Below are 14,421 nucleotides of genomic sequence, written 5' to 3' on the forward strand. Positions count from 1 at the left end.
ATGTCTTGGTGTAGCTCTGTTTGGGACCCTCTGTGCTTCCTATACCTGGATTTATTTCCTTCTTTAGTTTGGGAAGATTTCAGAAATACTTTAAAATATATTTTCAGTCCCCCTTTCTCCCCACCAGGAGGGTGTGGGAGCCTTTGGTCTTTCACAGTTCCCTCCAAGGGATGCAAGGTCCTGCCCAGATTCTTTTTGTCCTTTCAGAAGTGTGATGTCGTCTGCCAGCATTCTGTAGGTATTCTGTGAGACTTGTTCCATGTGTAGATGTATTTTCTGATGTATTTGTGGGAGGAGGTGAACTTTACATTCTTCCCTCTGGATCACTCTGTTTTGAATGGGGACGAAATGGTGATCTGGAGATATTTTTCCTGAATTGGTTATTGTATGAGAAACCTTTCTTATCACAAGTATGGGAGTTTATTCTATTCCACTTTCCGTCTCTTTCCTTAAGATTGGAACTATGAACATCTGGTTCTCAGCAAAACTTTAAGATGAAAACAACTCTGCTTCATAGAGCATGGGGAATGTTTGTGTATGTGCTGCTATATTATGTTTCCACATCCAGAGTTGGGGCTTCCCAGGTGGTGCTAGTGGTCAAGAACGCACCTGCCAATGCAGGAAGCATAAGAAACATGGGTTCAGTCTCTCGGTCAGGAGGATTCCCCTGGAGAAGGGAATGGCAGCCCACTCCAGTATTCTTGCTTCGAGGAGCCTCGCAGGCTACAGTCCATGGAGAAACGAGAGTCTTATATGACTGAAGTGACTTGTGTATGTGCTGCTATGTTTCCACATCTAGAGTTACCTTTTTTACAACCCCATAGTGTATCCTAGTTACAATTGGGCCATAATATGTTCAGTCATTTCACTGTGGATACATTTGAACTTTTTATAAACTTAACATTGTTGTACATAGATATTGCTCATGTAGGGTATTTGGAGCACTTTTATTAGGCTAGAAACTCCTTGAGAATGAGATCTCTTTCTGAAGAATGCATATACTCTAGCACAGTACCACTGTGCATCATAAATGTTCTATAAATACACAAGTGTTGAAGGGATGGATAATACACTATGTAGGAGCAGATGCAAGAACTGGTGTTTCTGTGGATGGAATGATAATATTAAGAACATAATAAATGAGATTATAGATTTGGTAAAGCTTAGTTGCTTTTAAATCCTGAAATACTTTAGCTGTTGGATACCTATTAACCTTGACAGAACTAATTATTTTTTATAAATAACACTTAAAATGAAAGACATCCTTTTCAGGGTTTTGCTTTCAATTAAGTACTTCAAACAAAAAGCATTGCAGGTTAAGCAAAGAAAAGTAGATGTTCCCCTGGGACTAGAGAATATTGAAGGTCTCTGCTAGTTCTCAAGTTTCACATTGTAGGTTTTATATACTACAGAGTAGGCCTCAGCAGAATGGCTTACCTATTTAAGACTTGATAATAGTTGCCTTGATTTAGGTCATACCAGAATGGTCTAGTGGTTTTCCCTACTTTCTTCAATTTCAAGCTGAATTTGGCAATAAGAAGTTCATGATCTGAGCCACAGTCAGCTCCCGGTTGTTTTTGCTGACTCTATAGAGCTTCTCTATCTTTGGCTGCAAAGAATATATCAATCTGATTTTGATATTGACCATCTGGTGATGTCAATATGTAGCGTCTTGTGTTGTGTTGTTAGAAGAGGGTGTTTGCTATGACCAGTGCGTTCTCTTGGCAGAACTCTATTAGCCTTTGCCCTGCTTCATTCTGTACTCCAAGGCAAAATTTGTTACTCCAGGTACTTCTTGACTTCCTACTTTTGCATTCCAGTCCCCTATAATGAAAAGGACATCTTTTTGGGGTTTTAGTTCTAGAAGGTCTTGTAGGTCTTCATAGAAGACCATTCAACTTCAGCTTCTTCAGCATTACTGGTCGGGGCAAAGACTAGGATTACTGTGATATTAAATGGTTTGCCTTGGAAATGAACAGAGATCATTCTATCGTTTTTGAGATTGTACGCAAGTATTGCACTTCTGACTCTTTTGTTGACTATGATAGCTATTCCATTTCTTCTAAGGGATTCTTGACCACAGTAGTAGATATGATGGTCATCTGAGTTAAATTCATCCATTCCAGTCCATTTCCTAGAATATCAGCATTCACTCTTGCCATCTCCTGTTTGACCTCTTCCAATTTGCCTTGATTCATGGACCTAACATTCCAGGTTCCTATGCAATATTGCTTTTTACAGCAGCAGACTTTACTTCCACCACCAGTCACACCCACAACTGGATGTTGTTTTTGCTTTGCTCTGTCTCTTCACTCTTTCTGGAATTATTTCTCCACTGATCTCCGGTAGCACATTGGGCACCTACCAACCTGGGGAGAGTTCATCTTTTTGCCTTTTCATATTCTTCATGGGGTTCTCAGGGCAAGAATACTGAAGTGGTTTGCCATTCCCTTCTCCAGTGGACCACGTTTTGTCAGAACTCTCCACCATGACCCGTCCATCTTGGGTGGCCCCACATGGCATGGCTCATAGTTTCATTGAGTTAGACAAGGCTGTGGTCCATGTGATCAGATTGGTTAGTTTTCTGTGTTCTGTGATTGTGGTTTTCAGTCTGTCTTCCCTCTGATGGCAAAGGATAAGCTTCCCGATGGGAGAGACTGACTGAGGGGAAAATTGGATCTTGTTCTGATGGGCAGGGCCATGTTCCCTCCCTGTTATTTGACCCAAGGCCAAACTATGGTGGAGGTAATGAAGATAATGATGACCTTCTTCAACAGGTCCCATGGCACTGCTACACTCAGTGCCCCCAAGCCTGCAGCAGGCCACCACTGGCCCACACCTCCAGCGGAGAGTCCCGAACACTTACGGGCAAGTCTGGGTCAGCCTCTTGTGGGGTCACTGCTCCTTTCTCCTGGTGCGCACAAGGTTCTGTTTGTGCCCGCCAAGAGTTTGCTTCCCAGTCCTGTGTAAGTTCTGGCGACTCTATGGTGAGGTTAATGGCGACCTCCGTCAGAAGGGCTTGTGCCATACCCAAGGCTGCTGTCCACAGAGCCCCTGTGGCAGTCCACTGCTGCCCCGCACCTCCTCAGGAGACACTCACACACAGTTCTGTCTCAGTCTCTGGGTCCTGGTGTGCACAAGGTATGTTTGAGCCCTCTGAGCATCTCTGACGGGTATGGGGTTTGATTCGCCCTCCTACCGTCTTGCTGGGCCTTCTCCTTTGCCCTTGGACATGGGGTATCTCCTCAAAGTCACTCCAGTGCCTACCATCTTGCTGGAATAGCTGTGGAAACAATAGAAGCTAAAGGAGAAAAGGAGGGATATACCCATCTGAATGCAGAGTTCCAAAGAGTAGCAAGGAGATAAGAAAGCCTTCCTCAGTGATCAGTGCAAAGACATAGAGGAAAACAATAGAATGGGAAAGACTAGAGATCTCTTCAAGAAAATTAGAGATACCAAGGGAACATTTCATGCAAAGATGGTCATAGTAAAGGACAGAAATGGTATGGACCTAACAGAAGCAGAAGACATTAAGAAGAGGTGGCAAGAATACACAGAACTGTACAAAAGAGATCTTCACGATGGTGTGATCACTCACCTAGAGCCAGACATCCTGGAATGGGAAGTCAAGTGGGCCTTAGGTAGCATCACTATGAACAAAGCTAGTGGAGGTGATGGAATTCCAGTTGAGCTATTTCAAATCCTGAAAGATGGTGCTGTTAAAGTGCTGTACTCAACATGCCAGCAAATTTGGAAAACTCAGCAGTGGTCACAGGACTGGAAAAGGTCAGTTTTCATTCCAATCCTAAAGAATGCTCAAACTACCGCACAATTGCAGTCATCTCACACGCTAGTAAAGTAATACTCAAAATTCTCCAAGCCTGGCTTCAACAATACATGAACTGTGAACTTCCAGATGTTTAAGCTGGATTTAGAAAAGGCAGAGGAACCAGAGATCAAAGTGCCAACATCCGCTGGATCATTGAAAAAGCAAGAGAGTTCCAGAAAAACATCTACTTCTGCTTTATTGACTATGCCAAAGCCTTTGACTGTGTGGATCACTACAAATTGTGGGAAATTCTGAAAGAGATGGGAATATCAGACCACCTGACCTGCCTCCTGAGAAATCCATATGCAAGTCAAGAAGCAATAGTTAGAACTAGACATGGAACAACAGACTGGTTCCAAATAGGAAAAGGAGTACGTCAAGGCTGTATATTGTCACCCTGCTTATTTAACTTATATGCAGAGTACATCATGAGAAACGTTGGGCTGGAGGAAGCACAAGCTGGAATCAAGATTGCTGGGAGAAATATCAGTAACCTCAGATATGCAGATGACACCACCCTTATGGCTGAAAGGGAAGAACTAAAAAGCCTCTTGATGAAAGTGGAAAGGTTGGCTTAAAACTCAGCATTCAGAAAACTAAGATCATGGCATCTGGTCTCATCACTTCATGGCAAATAGATGGGGAAACAGAGACTTTATCTGCAGTAATTTTTGAGCCCCCCAAGATAGTGACTGCGGCCATGAAATTAAAAGACGCTTGTTCCTTGGAAGAAAAGTTATGACCAACCTAAACAGCATATTAAAAAGCAGAGACATTACTTTGCCAGCAAATGTCCATCTAGTCAAAGCTATGGTTTTTCCAGTAGTCATGTATGGATGTGAGAGTTGGACCATAAAGAAAGCTGAGCAACAAAGAATTGATGCTTTGAACTTTGGTGCTTTAGAAGACTCTTGAGAGTCCCTTTGCTTCAGGGAAAGGGTCCATCCTAAAGAAAATCAGTCCTTGATATTCTCATTGGAAGGACTGATGCGAAGAACTGACTCATTGGAAAAGATCCTGATGCTGGGAAAGATTGAAGGCGGGAGGAGAAAGGGACAACAGAGGATGAGATGGTTGGATGGCATCACCGACTCAATGGACAGAATTTGAGCAAATTCCGAGAGTTGGTGATGGACAGGGAGGCCTTGCATGCTGCAGTCCCTGGGGTCTCAAAGAATCGGACACAACTGAGTGAAGAGTTGCTCTAGTAACTTGATGGACTTCTCAGGTGGGTGAGTGGTAATGAATTCACCTGCCAAGCACATCGATCCCTAGGTCAGGAAGATTCCCCTGGAGAAGGAAATGGCCACCTGCACCAGTATTCTTGCCTGGGAAATCCCATGGACAGAGGAGCCTGGAGGACTGCAGTCCAGCCAGTGGCAGAAGAGTTGGACACAATTTAGCAACTAAATAAGAAAGTACTTGACAATTTTTAAGCTATATTTGTGCTAAACATTTTATGAGTTGGTTGGATTTGGATGCCTAGCCCTTCCAATATCTTTAGACAAATCACTTCCCTTGTTTAGGTCTCATTTTCTTGATCTGTAAAATGTGGATAACAACTCTGAACCTCAGTTGTTGAGAGTCTTAAATGAGATAATGTGTGTAAAGCACTTAGCACAATGTCTTGGCATAGAGTACTTGGCTTGTTAATTAGTAATATTTATTGGAAGCTGCCATAGTTTTTCGAGTAGATAGTACAGTTAAGATGTGAGATTTTTAAAGCATCTTGGATTTGAAAGATAATGATATGCCACTTATCAGAAGGCTTCTGGAACAGCAGAATTTAAAAGGAAGGAAAAAATGGGGTTCTGGTTCAAGATGGCAGTGTAGGCTAATCCTGAGCCAACCTCCTCCCAGACACGCTGAGTCTGTAGCTACCTGTGTAACAGTTTCCTCTTGATAAAACCTAAGAGCTGGCTGAGCACTGTACATTAAGCAAACAAGAAAAACCATCTTGTTATTGGGTCCTCACTGCTGGTATAAGACCCAGATTCAAAGTGGAACTCAAAACCCAGAGCTTTTCCTGAGGAGCAAAGGGTTTGAACTACACATCAGGCATCCTAACTTTTAAAAAACTTGAACCTGAGAGATGAGCCCCAAAAACACCTGGCTCAGGGCCCAACTCAGAGGCAGCCCATCCTCAGACTTGAAGTAAAGGCTCGTTGCTAATATTTAAGAGTTGATCTAAGGGGTAGGCATCTAATTTTTAACACATACCTCCAAGAGATTGTGGAATTCCCTCCAGGGATGGAGACCAGTGGGCGCCATCTTCACACTAGCCCTTTGCTGAACTGCCGATGAACACCATTATCTCCTGGAAGGAGCGCTTACATGTGTGTCTGATCCCCTGATTTTTGCAGCTTCTGCCCAAGGAACACCCCTTGATTACTGGGCTCTGAAGGTCAGGAGATCTTATGTTTGGTCCCATGATAATAACAGCTGTAGGGACAGTACTTGGTACCCCCCAACACTGCACAGACAGCAGCCACAAAGAGGGTGTGTGAAGGAGGCCTGTTTGCTTGTCCAGGAGCTTTGGCCTGTGGGGCAGATATGTAGTGGCCCTGTGGAGGTCCTCTCAGGGAAAAGAGACTGTGGACATAATCATTGTGCTGTCTCTCTGCCACATTCCAGCTCACTGTTATCTCCCAAAAAGGAACTACACCCCTGATTGGGACCCTGGTTTTTACAGCTTCCACTGAGGGACACATTTGCATGGGCTGGCTCTTGTGACCAGTGAGGGTTACCCTTGCAGATTTCACTGAACTCTCACCAACAGAGAGTGAGTTCTTTAGTTTTTTTTAATTTTATTTTATTTTTTGAGAGTGAGTTCTTAAATAGCCACCACCTCCAGGGCACAGCAAGAGGCAGCAGACCCAGGAGCTCAGTCTTTGTGTTAAAGAGGGTGTTTTCAGGAGAGCAAAATCTGGTGGACGCTCTCCTTGTGCCTCATCGCAGCTGTTATCACTTAATGGAGAACTTATCTGGGGCCAGCAGGACTTAATGCTTGCAGTCCCCGCAGGATTATGTATCTGCAAACTTCAAAAGATTTTGTCAGGGGTGGAGACAAAGTGGTAAAGTAGAAGGACTTGAGCTCACCTCTCAACGAAAACACCAGAATCACAACTAACTGCTGAACAGCCATCAACAACAAAAAGACTTGAACCTACCAAAAAAGATATTCTACACCCGAAGATAAAGAAGGAGCCACAAATAGACTGTAGGAGGGGCACTTATACCTTATAGTTAAATCTCATACCTGCCAGGTGGGTGACCCACAGATTGAAAAATAATTATATTGCAGAGGTTTTCCCATAGGAGTGAGTTCTGAGCCCCACATGAGGCTCCCCAGCCTCCTTTTCCTGATGCTAGACAAGGAGCCCCCAAAGCATTTGGCTATGAATGGGGGCACAAACTGATACAAGAAATGTTTAGTAAAGAGCTGGAGGACTTCCCTGGTGGTCCAGTGGTTTCGACTCTGAACTTCCAGGGGTCAGTGGGCTTGAATGCAGCAGCTCCATAAGACTGGGGAAACAGAAACTCCACTCTTGGGGGGCACACACAAGGTTTTACGTGCACTTGGACCCAGAGGAAAGCAATGACTCCATAAGAGCCTGGGACAGACCTATGTGTGGATCTTGGAGGGTCCCTGGGAGAAGGTGCAGGTTGGCTGTGGCTCACTGTGGGGGCAAGTTAACTAGTGGCTGAGTTTCCAGGAAATGTGAGCTCTCCCAGAGGTCACCATTTTGGCAAGGCCTGGCCCCAACAACAGCCTGTAGGCTCCAGTGCTGGGATGCCTCAGGCCAAACAACCTGTAGGGTAGAGACTCATCCATCAGCAAACAAGCTGCTTAAAGTCCTCCTGACTCCACAGCTACCTGTAAACATACTTCTTGAGATAGCTCCACCCACCAGTGGGCAGGCACCCATCCCTCCCACGAGAAAACTGCGCAACCCCTGGAGCAACCTCACCCAACCACAGTATGGACACCAGAAACAAGAACTACAGTCCTGCAGTCTGAAGAAAACAGACCACAAACACAGAAAATCAGACAAAATCAGACGGCTAAGAAATACATTCCAGACGAAGGAACAATACCTAGGAACAACTAAGTGAAGTGAAGATAGGCAGTCTACTTCAAAAAGAATTCAGAGAAATGATATCAAAGTAAAGATGAGCCAATACCTCAAAAAGAATGGAGGCACAAACTGATACAAGATATGTTTAATAAAGAACTAGGAGACTTCCCTGGTGGTCCAGTAATATAGATTGTGTGCTTCCAGTGCAGGGGTCATGGGTTCGATCCCTGGTTGGGGAATTAAGATGCATAGTATAGCCAAAAAGAAAAAGAAGCTTTGAAGAACAAACAGATGAAAAATACATAGAAATCAGTAGCAGATAAATGAGGCAGTAGAACAAATGAACAAACTGAAAAACAAATTAGTGGAAATCATTGCTGTAGAAGAGAAGAAAGAAAAATGAAGAGATACGAAGACGGAGACCTCTGGCACAACATTAAATGCACCAACATTCACATTATAGTGGTCCCAGAGGAAGAAAGGACCTGAGAAAACATTTTAAGAGAGAATGTCCAAAAACTTTCCCAAAATGGGAAAGGAGATACTCAAGTCCAGGAAGCCCAGACAGCCCCATACAGGATAAACCCAAGGAGAAACCCACTGAGAGACATTAATCAAACTAAAGAGAAAGAGAAAATATTAAAAGCAACAAATAGCATAAAAGGGAATCCCCATAAGGTTATCAGCTGACTTTTCAGCAGAAATTCTGCAGGCCAGAAGGGAGTGGCATGATACATTTAAAATGATGCAAGATTAAAAACCTACAGGCAAGAATACATAGAAAGGCACTTATTCACATTAGAGAAATCAAAAGCTTTACAGTATTCAGCACCATCAAAACAGCTTTACAACAAATGCTAAAGGAACTTCTCTAGATGGAAAAGAAAAGGCCTCAACTAGAAACAAGAAAATTATGAGTGGTAAAACTCACCAATAAAGGCACACATAAAGATAGGAAATCATCCATATACAAATCTGATATCAAAACCAGAAATCATGAAAAGAGTACAAATGTAAGATATTAGAAATGCATTTGAAATTGAGGCCAACAGCTTAAAACAATTTGTGTGTATGTGTGTGTGTGTGTGTGTGTGTGTGTGTGTGTAGAGAGAGAGAGAGCTATATAAAACCTCATGTTAATGGCAAACCAAAAATCTACAGTAGATAAACACACACAAAAGAAAAAGGAATCTAAACACAACACTAAAGATAGTCATCAAATCACAAAAGAAGGCCTGCGAACAAAAACAAATCCAAAGCAATTAACAAAATGGCAGTGTGAACATACATATCAATAATTAAAGTGTAAGTGTAAATGGATTAAATGCTCCAACCAGAAAACACAGATTGCTTGAATGGATACGAAAGAAAATAGAAGTTACTGCAGACACCACAGAAATTCAAAGGATCATGAGAGACTACTACAAGCAATTATATGCCAATGAAATGGACGCTCTAAAAGAAATGGACAAATTTTTAGAAAGGTACAAGCTCCCAGGACTGAACAAGTAAGAAAGAGAAAGTATGAAAGACCAATCACAAGTACTAAAATTAAAGCTGAGTAAAAAAAACTCCCAACAAAAATCCATGATCAGATGGCTTGGCTGCATAGTTGAGTTCTATCAAATTTAGAAAAAGTTACCTGTCCTGAAACTATTCCAAAAAACTGCAGAGGAAGGAAACTCCCAAATTCATTTTGTGAGGCTGCCAATCACCCTGATACCAAAATCAGACAAAGATACCACAAAAAAATAAGGCCAGTATCCCAATGAATATAGGCACAAAAATCTTTAACAAAATACTAGCAAACTGAACCCAACCATACATTAAAAGGATCATATACCACAATCAAGTGGGATTTATTCGAGGGATGCAAGGGTTTTTCAGTATCCACAAATCAATCCACAGATCAATGTAACACATCAACCAATTGAGAATAAAAACCATATGATCATCTCAATAGATGCGGAAAAAGCTTTTGACAAAATTCAACACCCATTTATGATAAAGACTCTAGAAACTGGGCATAGAGGGAACCTACTTCCACATATTAAAGGCCATATATGACAAAATCACAGTGGTGAAAAGCTGAAATCATTTCCTCTAAGATAAGGAACAAGACAAGGATGTCTACTCTTGCCACTTTTATTCAACATAGATTTGAAAGTCCTAGCCATGGCAATCAGAGAATGTATCTAGGTGTTTAACTGAAACCCCCTTCTCTCTGGGACACTGATGTCTTGGCACATCCTCAGTTACTGGGCGCTATTACAAATATAATAGGCTGCTTTGACAATCAGAAGATTTGAGAAACAGCCAGGAGCTAAGGTAGGGTTGAATGCCAAGGTTCATCTCATACATGAGGCTATTCCTTCAAGACTGGGAGAGACAGTTGTTTTATCTAATGCATAGAAACCAATCCAGAGAAAAGCTGAATGAAGAAACAGACATGTGTTCCAAATGAAAGAACAAGATAAAAGCCTCAGGGGAAAAAACCTTAATGAAAATGGAGATAAGTAATTTACCTAATAATGAGTTCAAAGTAATGGTCATAAAGATGCTCCCCAAACTCAACCTCAAGAGAGGTGGAAAATACTAGTCACAGAGCTGAGGAATACAATAACATAATTGAAAAATACATTAGAGTGGTTCAGTAGTAGACTCGGTGAAGCAAAGGAACTTGAGGGAAACGCAGTGGAACTTACCCAATTAGGACAGAAACCAAAAAAAGAAAAAAGTAAAGATAGCTTAAAAGACTTATGGGATGAATCAAGCAGACTGACATTCTCATTATAGGAGTCCCAAGAAGAAAAGATAGAGAAAAGGCTAGAAACTTACTTGATGAAATAATGGCTGAAAACTTCCCTATTCGAGGGAAGGAAATGGACATCCAGATGCAGAAAGCCCAGAGTGTTCCAGATGAGATGAGCCCAAAGAGAACCACATCAAGACATGTTATAATTAAAAACACCAAAAGCTAAAAGATAAGGAGAGAATCTTATAAGCAGCAAGAGAAAAACTTCTTATATACAAGTGACACCCCGCCCCCCCGCCATGAGACTATCAGCAGATTTTTCAGCAGAAACTTTGCAGATCAGAAAGCAGTGGCATAATATAGCGGAAGTGTGAAGAAAAAAAGACTTGTAAGAAAGAACTCTACCCAGCAGAGTTATTCAGAATTGAAGAGTTTTACAGATTAACAAGTCTAAATGAGTTCAAGCATTGCTACACTGGCTTTACAAGCAATGTTAAAAGGACTTCTTTAGGCTGAAAAGAAAGGGTGCTAATTAGTACAAGAAAACTTAGGAAAGAATAAGTTTCACTGAAAAAGCAAATATATAGTCAACCCGGAGAAGGCAATGGTACCCCACTCCAGTACTCTTGCCTGGAAAATCCCATGGACAGAGGAGCCTGGTAGGCTGCAGTCCATGGGGTCGCTAAGAACCAAACACGACTGAGCAATTTCACTTTCACGCATTGGAGAAGGAAATGGCAACCCACTCCAGTGTTTCTGCCTGGAGAATCCCAGGGACACGGGAGCCTGGTGGGCTGCCATCTATGGGGTTGCACAGAGTTGGACACAACTGAAGTGATGCAGCAGCAGTGAATCAACCACTTAAAAGGTTGAGGCAAAAGTAGTGAAAATAATTACGACTATAGAATTAATTAAAGAACATATAAGACAAAAAATGTAAAATGTGGCATCAAAAACATAAAACTTTGTGGAGGGAATGAACATGTATAGATTTAGAATGCAGTCAAACTTAAGTTATTGACTGAAAATAGAATATATAAACCACATGGAAAGCACAATCCTATAGCAGATAAGCAGAAGATGAAGAGAAAGGAATCTAAGCATGCCACTAAAGAAACTCACATGCAAGTGGAAGAAAACAACAGAAGGAAGAATAGAGACTCAATAGATGCAGAAAAATATTTGACAAAATTCAACATCCATTTATGAGAAGGACTCTTAACATAGTGGCTACAGAGAGAACTTACCTCAACATAATTAAGACCACAGCCAACATCATACCAAAAAAGGTGAAAAGTTTTCCTCTAAAATAAAAAACACAACAGCAATGCCAACTTTTGCCGCTTTTATTCAAGTTAATTTTGGAGATCCTAGCCAGAGAAATCAGTCAAGAAAAAGTGTAACAAAAAGTATCCGAATTGTAATGGAAGTAGTAAAATTGTCACTATTTGTAGAAGACATATTACTATATATAGGAAACCCTACAGACTCAAAAAAACTGTTAGAACTAATACACAAATTCAGTTAGGTTACAGGATACAAGATCAAAAATCTGTTGCATTTTTATACATTAACAATCAGAAATTAAGAAAACAATCCCATTTACAACTGCATCAGAAAAAATACAAGTAAATTTAACCAAGGAGGTGAAAGATCTGTACACTAAAAACCATAAGACAAATCATTTTTTAATAACAGTGAGCATACACAAAGAAATGGAAAGGTATTTCATGCTCATATACTAGAAGAGTCTTGTAAAGATGTCTGAATTACCAAAGCAAACTATAGATTCAGTGTAATCCCTATTAACAGTCCAATAGCACTTTTCATAGAAATAGAACAGAGTCCTAAAATTTCTTTGGAATCACAAAAGGCATCAAATAGCCAGAGCTGTCTGGAGAAAGAATAATAAAACTGGAGGCATCATACTCCCTGATTTCAAGTTATATTACAAAACATAAAAACAGACACCTAGATCAGTGGAACAAAATAGCCCAGAAATTAACCCACACATATATGGTCAATTAATTTTTGAAAAGAGCCAAGAATATACGATGGGGATAGGACAGCCTCTCCAGTAAAGTGGTGTTGGGAAAACTGGTTAGCCACATGCAAAAGAATGAAACTGGACCACTATCTTATACCATAAACAAAGCTTAATTCAAAATGGATTAAAGCCATGAATGTAAAATCTAAAATCATAAAGTTACTAGAATAAAACATATGTGGTAATCATTGCTACATCACTCTTCTCAATGATTTTTAAAAAATCAGACTCCAAAACACAAAAGCAGAAATGAACCAGTCGGATTTCTTCAAACTTAAAAGCTTCCGCACAGCAAAGGAAACCAGCAAAAAGGCAGTTTACTGAATGCTTGTTTCCCTGGTGGGTCACACGGTAAAAGAGTCTGCCTGCAGTGCAAGGGACCTGGGCTTGATCCCTGGGTTGGGAAGATCCTCTGGGGAAGGAAATGGCAATCCACTCCGTATTCTTGCCTGGAGAATCCCATGGACAGAGGAGCCTGGCAGGCTATAGTCCTTGGGGTCACAAAGAGTTGGATACAACTGAGCAACTAACACTTTCACTTATTGAATGATAGAACATATTTCCAAATCATGTCTGATAAGGGGTTAGTGTACAAATATAAAGAACTCATACAGCTCAATAAGAACAACAGAACAAGCAGATTAAAAAATTGGCAAAGGGGACTTCCCTGGTGGTCCAGTGGCCAAGACTGCATGCTCCCAAAGCAGGGGGCCCAGGTTTGATCCCTGGTCAGGGAACTAGATCTCACATGCCCCAACCAAGACCCAGCACAGCCAAATAAAATAAAAAGTAAATATGTTTTAAATTGGCAAAGGATCTGGACAGTTTTCAAAAAGAATACAAATGGCCCCAAAATGCATGAAAAGATACTCAGCATCATTAATCATCAGGAAAATACAAAACACAACCACAATGAGATACCACCTTCCACTTTTTAGAATGACTACTATCAAAGCTTTTTCTCTATGATCAGAAACGAAACAAGGATGCCCACTATCACAAGAAATAACAAGTGTTGGTGAGGATGTGGAGAAAAGGGAACTCTTGTGCACTATATATGAGGATGTAAATTGATGCAGCTCCTATGGAAAACAGTATGGAGGTTCCTCAAAAAATTAAAAATAGAACTACCATATGATCCAGTAGCTCCACTTCTGGGTATTTATCCAAAGAAAACAAAAACACTAACTCAAAGAAATATCTGCACCCCCATGTTCACAGCAATATTTACCACAGCCAAGATATGGAAACAGACTAAGTGCCCATTGATGGGTGAGCAGATGAGCAGATGTAGTATATACACACAATGGAATATGACTCAGCTATTTAAAAAAATGAAACCTTATGATTTGTGACAATATGGATGGATACCCTTGAGGGACTATGCTAAGTGAAATAAGTCAGAGAAAAACAAATACTATATGATCACTTATGTATGTCAGCTAAAAACTAAAGGAACAAGCTCATAGACAAAACAGATTGGTTGCTCCCAGAGTTGTAGGGTGGGATGGATGAAGGGAGTCAAAGGGTAGAGACTTGAAGTTACAGAGTAAGTCATGAGGATGTAATGTACAGCATGCCAGATTTGTTGCTATTTGAATGTTGCTAAGGTGAAAGTTGTAAATCTTAAAAGTTCTTATCACAAGAAAAAAAAAATTCTGTGGTTATGTAAGGTACCAGATGTTAACTAGACTTACTGTGATGATGTATC

General features: G+C 41.0%; 1 protein-coding gene across 1 annotated transcript in view; it reads left to right on the forward strand.

The window, feature by feature from the left end:
• Positions 1-14,421, forward strand: part of UMPS (uridine monophosphate synthetase) — a 50,407-nt gene that overhangs the window by 34,839 nt on the left and 1,147 nt on the right. The window lies entirely within an intron of this gene.

The sequence above is a fragment of the Odocoileus virginianus genome, chromosome 4 (genome assembly GCF_023699985.2).
Source record: "Odocoileus virginianus isolate 20LAN1187 ecotype Illinois chromosome 4, Ovbor_1.2, whole genome shotgun sequence".
NCBI classification, from domain to species: domain Eukaryota; kingdom Metazoa; phylum Chordata; class Mammalia; order Artiodactyla; family Cervidae; genus Odocoileus; species Odocoileus virginianus.